The sequence below is a fragment of the Orbicella faveolata genome, unplaced genomic scaffold, assembly GCF_042242905.1.
Source record: "Orbicella faveolata isolate gen_17 unplaced genomic scaffold, um_ofav_v1 contig_46, whole genome shotgun sequence".
NCBI classification, from domain to species: domain Eukaryota; kingdom Metazoa; phylum Cnidaria; class Anthozoa; order Scleractinia; family Merulinidae; genus Orbicella; species Orbicella faveolata.
Window position 1 is genome coordinate 7,185,001 of NW_028301576.1, and position 6,519 is coordinate 7,191,519.

Sequence of the window (6,519 nt, forward strand, 5' to 3'; positions counted from 1 at the left end):
TCAGCCTGTTCACATGAGAATTTCTCCGACCTATGAAAATCATATGCACTATACATATCTGGGTTAGTGTTCACAGCCTGTTCGCCTGAGATTTCCTCAGACCTGTTAACACCAGATGCACTACACATATCAAGGTTAGTGTCCTCAGCCTGCTCGTCTGAGATTTTCTCAGACCTGTTAACACCAGATGCACTACACATATCTGGGTTAGTGTTACGCCGTAACAACATGAAATCATCTTCATCACGTAACAGACTTCCTATTTGAGTGCGTTTCTCATTAACACTCTCCGAAGGGAATTTTACCACCCTGTGCCTAATCACCTTACCAATCTCTGGGAAATACACAAGGTAAACGGGGCTTAGTTAGGTCTCTGACCTGTGAGAGGAAACTAAGGTGTTTGCTGTAAGCGATTGTTATAGCACCTATTGCACGTGTATGCTGCTGCCATAACAGCATATGGCCAGAACACCTTAGCTAAACTGGCCTGTATGGGCAGGCATCTCCCCATTTCAAATAGGGTTCTCCAGTGCCGCTCGGCTGTGCCGTTCTGGTGTGGTGAAAAGGGGGAGAGGTATCATGCCTTGTGCGATTCCTCCTGAGAAGTGCCTCTAAATTCACAGAAGTAAACTCACCACCATTGTCAGATCTCATACATTTGACCTTACCATGAGGGGCTGAACCTGCCAGAAATATCTCTGTAGCAGCCACTGTGTCACTCTTGTTCCTCAGAAAGTAGACAAAATCTGCACCTGAAAAATCATCTGTAAAGGCCAAACAATATTTAAAACCTTCTTTAGAGGCTGGATCAACAGGTCCAGCGAGGTCAGTATGAACTAAATCTAGTGGGGCAGTCGCACGTGCATCAGGCTTTCTATTCCTATTCTGTGTGGGTTTTCCTAGAATACATACACTACAATCGCTAGGTTTGCTAGAGCTCTTATGGCTAATCTTCATACCATCTACAACATTCTCTAGTTTCTTAATGTCATCATAATTACATTGTCCTAGGATTTGATGCCAGACATTCATAGGACGTACATAGTTTACGGAATCAGAGTCAGTGATGTTATCATATGTATTCAAATAATACAATCTGCCATGCTTGTCAATGAGAAACTTTGTGCCATCCTTGTGCGTCAGCTCAGCAGAATCTGGCTGGAAAGCCACACTTGCACCCCTCTCTGTTGCAGCTTGAACTGAGAATAAGATGTTATGAACAGAGCATTTCACAAAGTTGCCTTCACAGCTGTTCCAGACGAATCGACGATAGTAATATCAACATCTCCTCTTTTTAGGGCAACCTTATTTGCTCGAGTTCCATTTGCTAATTAAATGGAATGCTTGTCTGGCTTAAATGTGTCACCAAACTTTTTAAACTTAGACAAAATCAGTAATAATATGAGCAGTTGCACCGCAATCAACTAATAGTGTGTTTGGCTTCCCAGATGTAGGCTTGCTAGAGACATTCTCATCCTCATGGGCATTAGTCTCAAAAACAAATGAGTGTTCAATGTCCTGGTCTGTTTTCTCAAATACTTGATTAACCTTGTCACCTTTCTTTCTTCTATGACGACATGCTTAATCACTGTGCGACCTTGAGCGGCAGGTATTGCACCATTTCCCTCCTTTGGGCTTCTTGGGATAGAAACGAGTTAAATGACCTTGTTGGATGCAGGTGAAGCAGGTAAGATTTCCTTTTCCTTTCACTGGTGGTTTTAGCTGTGGGAAATTGTCTTCTGCTTTCAAAATGGAGTCGTTATTATCTGCTGTTCTTGCTTTCTCAGTGTCCTCAAAGCTTCTTAGAGAGGCTTTGAATTCGCTAAATGTTTGTTGCTTCTCGCTCTGTGTGACAACCGCAACAAACGGTTTGTAACTTTGAGGTAATCCTTTGAGTACCATTGCAATAAGAAGACTGTCAGTTACAGTTTCTCCCGCATTTTTTAAAGCTGTTGCCGCCATCTCCGCTCTAATTACATAGTCAGTGACAGACTCATTCGCTGATTTAACTAAGGATGTTAGTTCGGTATAAAGCGAAATCGCACGTGGTTTCCCAGTCCCAGCGTAATGGGCTCGTAAAATCTGCAGCGCCCTTCTTCCATCGTCAATTGCATCTCTCATTACCAGCGCTGGGCTTTTGTCATCTAGGAACTGGATTAGTTCGGCAAACGCCTCCTCGTTTTTGCTAGCATTAGCTTCCTCATCCCAGCTCTCAGACACGAGAACGTCTTTCAACTTTTGCAATCTCGTGTAGCCAAGGAATTTGACCTCCCATTGCTCGTATTTTCGCTCATCCCCATCGAAAATTAATCTTCCAAATCGTCCAGGAACATCTCTTCTGGGCCCATAACCTGTTGAATTCGCTTCCTCTGTCTTAATGGGGTGGGATTTTAAAGATTCAAAGATCACACTCAGAACACGAGTCAGTTACGTTAGACCCGAAGGAACAAGATCCGGGATTTTTATTACTATCACTTATGTACTGCATGTATGATGTCACATTCTTTAACGGGACATTCCAGTGACGCCAATGAACTATTTCAACGTAAGTAACACTCTTTCAGAAGCATTATCGCTATTTATGCTATCTTCGAAAAGGGGCATTTTAAATCTGCCGTGTGGCACTAAATTTTCACGGGAGTTTATTTTTGGGAATCGGCGATATTTTTTATTTTGCGGGAACTGATTTTGGCGATTGTGGAGGACTTGGTACTGAGTACTAACTCTTGCCATCTTCGCGAAGTCCCGTTTAAATACCTCTTACAAACCGAGTTCGAGGGCAGTACTGTAAGTTACGAACCAAGATTTTTCCCCATCGATTTAGAGCCCAAGGGCGAAGCGCGCGGGGCATAAATCGAAGGGGAAAAACGAGGATCCTTAACTTACAATACAGACCGAGTTAACGACGTCAGTAAGATATTTATTATATCTGTACTGGGTGTCTGACGGGTTCGGGAACGATTCCTATTCACCCGGAACGGCTTCGAATTTCTGAAGAACCTCGAAAGCAAAACGAGCCAATTTGAAATCGTCGTTTAATAATTGACTCTTAAGTCGTTAGCAGACTTCAATAGACAATTTTAGAAGTAAAAGAAAGTTTTAAACTATTACTTGCTTAAAAAGTTAAGAACACTTGGCAATAAATCACAAAACATTTTGGCAACAAAAACAGCTTTAAATTTTAGCGGGCCGTATAGTAGAATATGGATAATTAGAGCCCGAGCAAATTTGGCTGGAAAAGGGCAGATGTATAATTTATTTTGGATTTCTTTTTTTCATCACGCTATAATATTATCATAAACACACGATTTTGCCTGCACTACACAACCGAACGCACACAAAGGTGACCACAGCTAGTAATAGGATGATTAGGAGCACAGCTATGATAGGAACTTGCAAACTCGACACTTCGTTAACCACATTTTCGCATTAATTAATTAACCTAATTATATAGTAGTCAGTTAATCCAACATTGTCAGCGCAGCTAGTATTTTTTAACTTCTGAAACCTGTCCAATTTGGGATTTAATTTGGACAGTTTTCTATAAGGACTTTGAAGAAAAACACAGAAACTGTCCAATTTGGGAAAAAATAGGACAGTTTGTTGCACCAATGAAATTAAGCTATTGACCTTCCGAAGATTATCGAAGGCCACACGAAACCTTTGGAAGATTGCTAAAGATCACACGATAATTCGCGAAGATTTCTGAAGATCTTCGAACACTTCCGAAGATTTCCGAATATCCCCGAACATCTCCGAGGATTTTCGAAGATCGCCCGAACACTTCCGAAGATTTCCGAAGATCACCCGAAGATTTCCGAAGATCACCTAAACACTTCCCAGGATTTCCGAAGACTAGTGACAATCTCCGGCGATCTCCGAAGATCACCGGATATTTTCGAAGCTTTCCCAACTTTCGGAAGATCGAGGACCCAATCTGTTTTTCTTTAGAGACAGTTACTGTAGTCTTCCTTGCAAAGCTGTATTACCTCACGAGCTCTATAATTAATAAGTAACAGGACTACATGCTTGTCCAATTTGAAAATAACTGCATTCAAAAAATTCCTCTGACAGCCAAATTGGACTTGGCCTGTGGCCTCGTCTAATTTTGGCTGTCTTCGGAATTTTTTTCATCCAATTATTTCCAAATTGGGCAGCATGTAGTCCTATTACATATACGAATCATATCCACGTACGTAGATAATTTGGTACGATCAGTATGCTTGAGGGAGTGTAACCACGTTTAAATGCGTGACACCCAATGAAGGACATTAGTGCAATGCATATAATTCTTGCCGCAAGTGTTGGCACTTTTGCCAAATATCTTCCGTACTTCGATTCCCCTCAATTCCCGGCAACGATGAGCTCTCAAGCATACTGCACGAGTACTATAATTTTTCACGTTGGTATTGTAAGATATTTTTGTGCTGGCATGTAGATTCGTTCGTATGCAGGTTACGTAATTGTGCTAAGAAGTTAATATTTAAGGAGTTGTCACTTCGACGGCATCTCCGCTTTTGATCAGTTGATTTTGGAAATTTTGTTTTAGTAAATTTCGAGCAATGCTTGATCCACCGCCGGAGACTGCATCATCCCAACCTCAGTCGACAGACATTTCTAATTCTGACATGATCTCGCTGATTTCTTCTCTCCTTGATGCGAAGTTGCAGAAAACGTTTGGTGATTTCAAGCGATCATTAGACGAACGCGAGGTTGAGACTCGGCGAGAACTGAAGAAATTGAAAACAGACTCTAAGGCAGCTAGTTCACTTCAGTTTAAAGGTAACAGAATCCAGTTTGAGTTTAATACCCAGCTCCTTGACTGCCTTGATCTGGCTATCTCCAATTTGTCCGAGGTAAACCTGCTGGGTGTTCAAGAACATCTCCAAAAGGCCAAGTCTGACCTCGAGAAACGCATTAAGTTCATGATCCGCTTTGCTGACAAAAGTCCCGCTGGCTGGGCTGTAGTTGAGGAATATGAGTCCGACGAGCTCGCCGAAAATTCTGAAGACAAGAAGAAACTTCGAGTGGCTGAGCGACGTGCGCTTACCAATATTAAACAAGAAGTCTTCCAAACCTCGTGTTTCAAGGATTTCAAGAGCTCCTAAATCCCGAGATTTTCAAGCTGCACAAGGGTCTGGGTCTTCTGTTTCTACTACGTCTCTTCCATTTTCTGCCGCTCACTCGAATTTTCGTCACCCTTTCGTGCCGCCCGACAAGTCCAGCCTTCGGACGTCTGCTTTAACCGCAATCAGCGAGGACACTGGGCTAATTCGCCAGCCTGCCCTCTTTTCTACAAGACAAGAGGTAGTTTCACCAACACTGGCGCCAGTTCAACATCCACAAAGTCAACAACCGTCTGATTTGGCAAATGTTCTTGCAAGATTGGGTCCAGATAAGTATTCTGACTTTGACTTTGACTTGGATCACATTTCTCTTGATTCTGGCTTTGCTGAATATTTTGAAGGCTCTAGTCAGGTTATTGTTAAGGGTAGGCTTAAATCGAATATTTCTTATTGGTAAAGCATTGGTGCCTCTAAGTTTATTTTAGATACTTTAAGTTTTGGTTATAAGATCCCCTTTTCATGGGAACCTACAAGTGTTATTCTTACTAATAATCGCTCAGCTTTGGGTGAGAGTAATTTTGTAGAATCCGCTATTCAAGAGTTACTTAGTGTTGGCTCTATTGATGTGAAGTTTATATGAAATAATTCATATATGAACTGCGGTTGTAGATGAAAGTGAAGAATGATCATCGCAGTTAATCTTCCAATTTAAGCAATTGGAAAGAAGAAGCCTGAAAAAAATCTATTGTTTCGTGTACTTACCCGCCTGACGTGGTCAATCCATTGTCAGTTTCTGTATAGTCAAGTAGTAAGAAGAGGCTCATATTAGACCTCAGACATGTTAATTTCTTTGTAAATAAGTCCAAAATTAAGTTTGAGGATGCCCAGTCCATGCTAAATTTTTTCATCGGCGATTCTCCTTCTAGTTTCTGAGTTTATTCTTTCGATATTAATTCAGGGTATCATTATGTTGAAATCTACCCCTCACATTAGAGATTTCTCGGTTTTTCGTGGGTTTTCAATGGGGTTCGAAAATATTTTAAGTTTTGTCGTTCTGCCTTTTGATCTTTCTACGGGCCCTAACATTTTCACCAAAGTTATGCGTACCCTCGTCAAGCACTGGCGTGGTCAGGCCATCCGCATTGTAATTTATTTAGAGGATGATTTAGGGGTATGTGATTCGGATACTTGCCTTCGACAATCTTTGTTGGTGCATTCTGATTTGATTAGCTCGGGTTTGTTCCAAATAAGGATAAATGTATGTGGATCCCTGTTCAGTTGCTTCGCTGGCTTGGTTTTCATTGGGATTTTGCCCGGGGTTTATTGTCTATTCCTGAAGATAAGATATCAGTTTTCTTTGCGTCCATTAGGAAGGTTTCTAGTTGTCATATAGTTACTGTAAGGCTGCTGGCTCAGGTTACCGGGCGTATCATTACCTGTATACTTTTTTTTG

The 6,519-nt window shown here is 41.5% G+C and overlaps 1 pseudogene; it reads left to right on the forward strand.

Moving 5' to 3' along the window:
• The first annotated feature begins 4,562 nt into the window (after positions 1-4,562).
• On the forward strand, positions 4,563-5,415 carry LOC149098188 (uncharacterized; annotated as a pseudogene).
• The last annotated feature ends 1,104 nt before the right edge of the window (positions 5,416-6,519 follow it).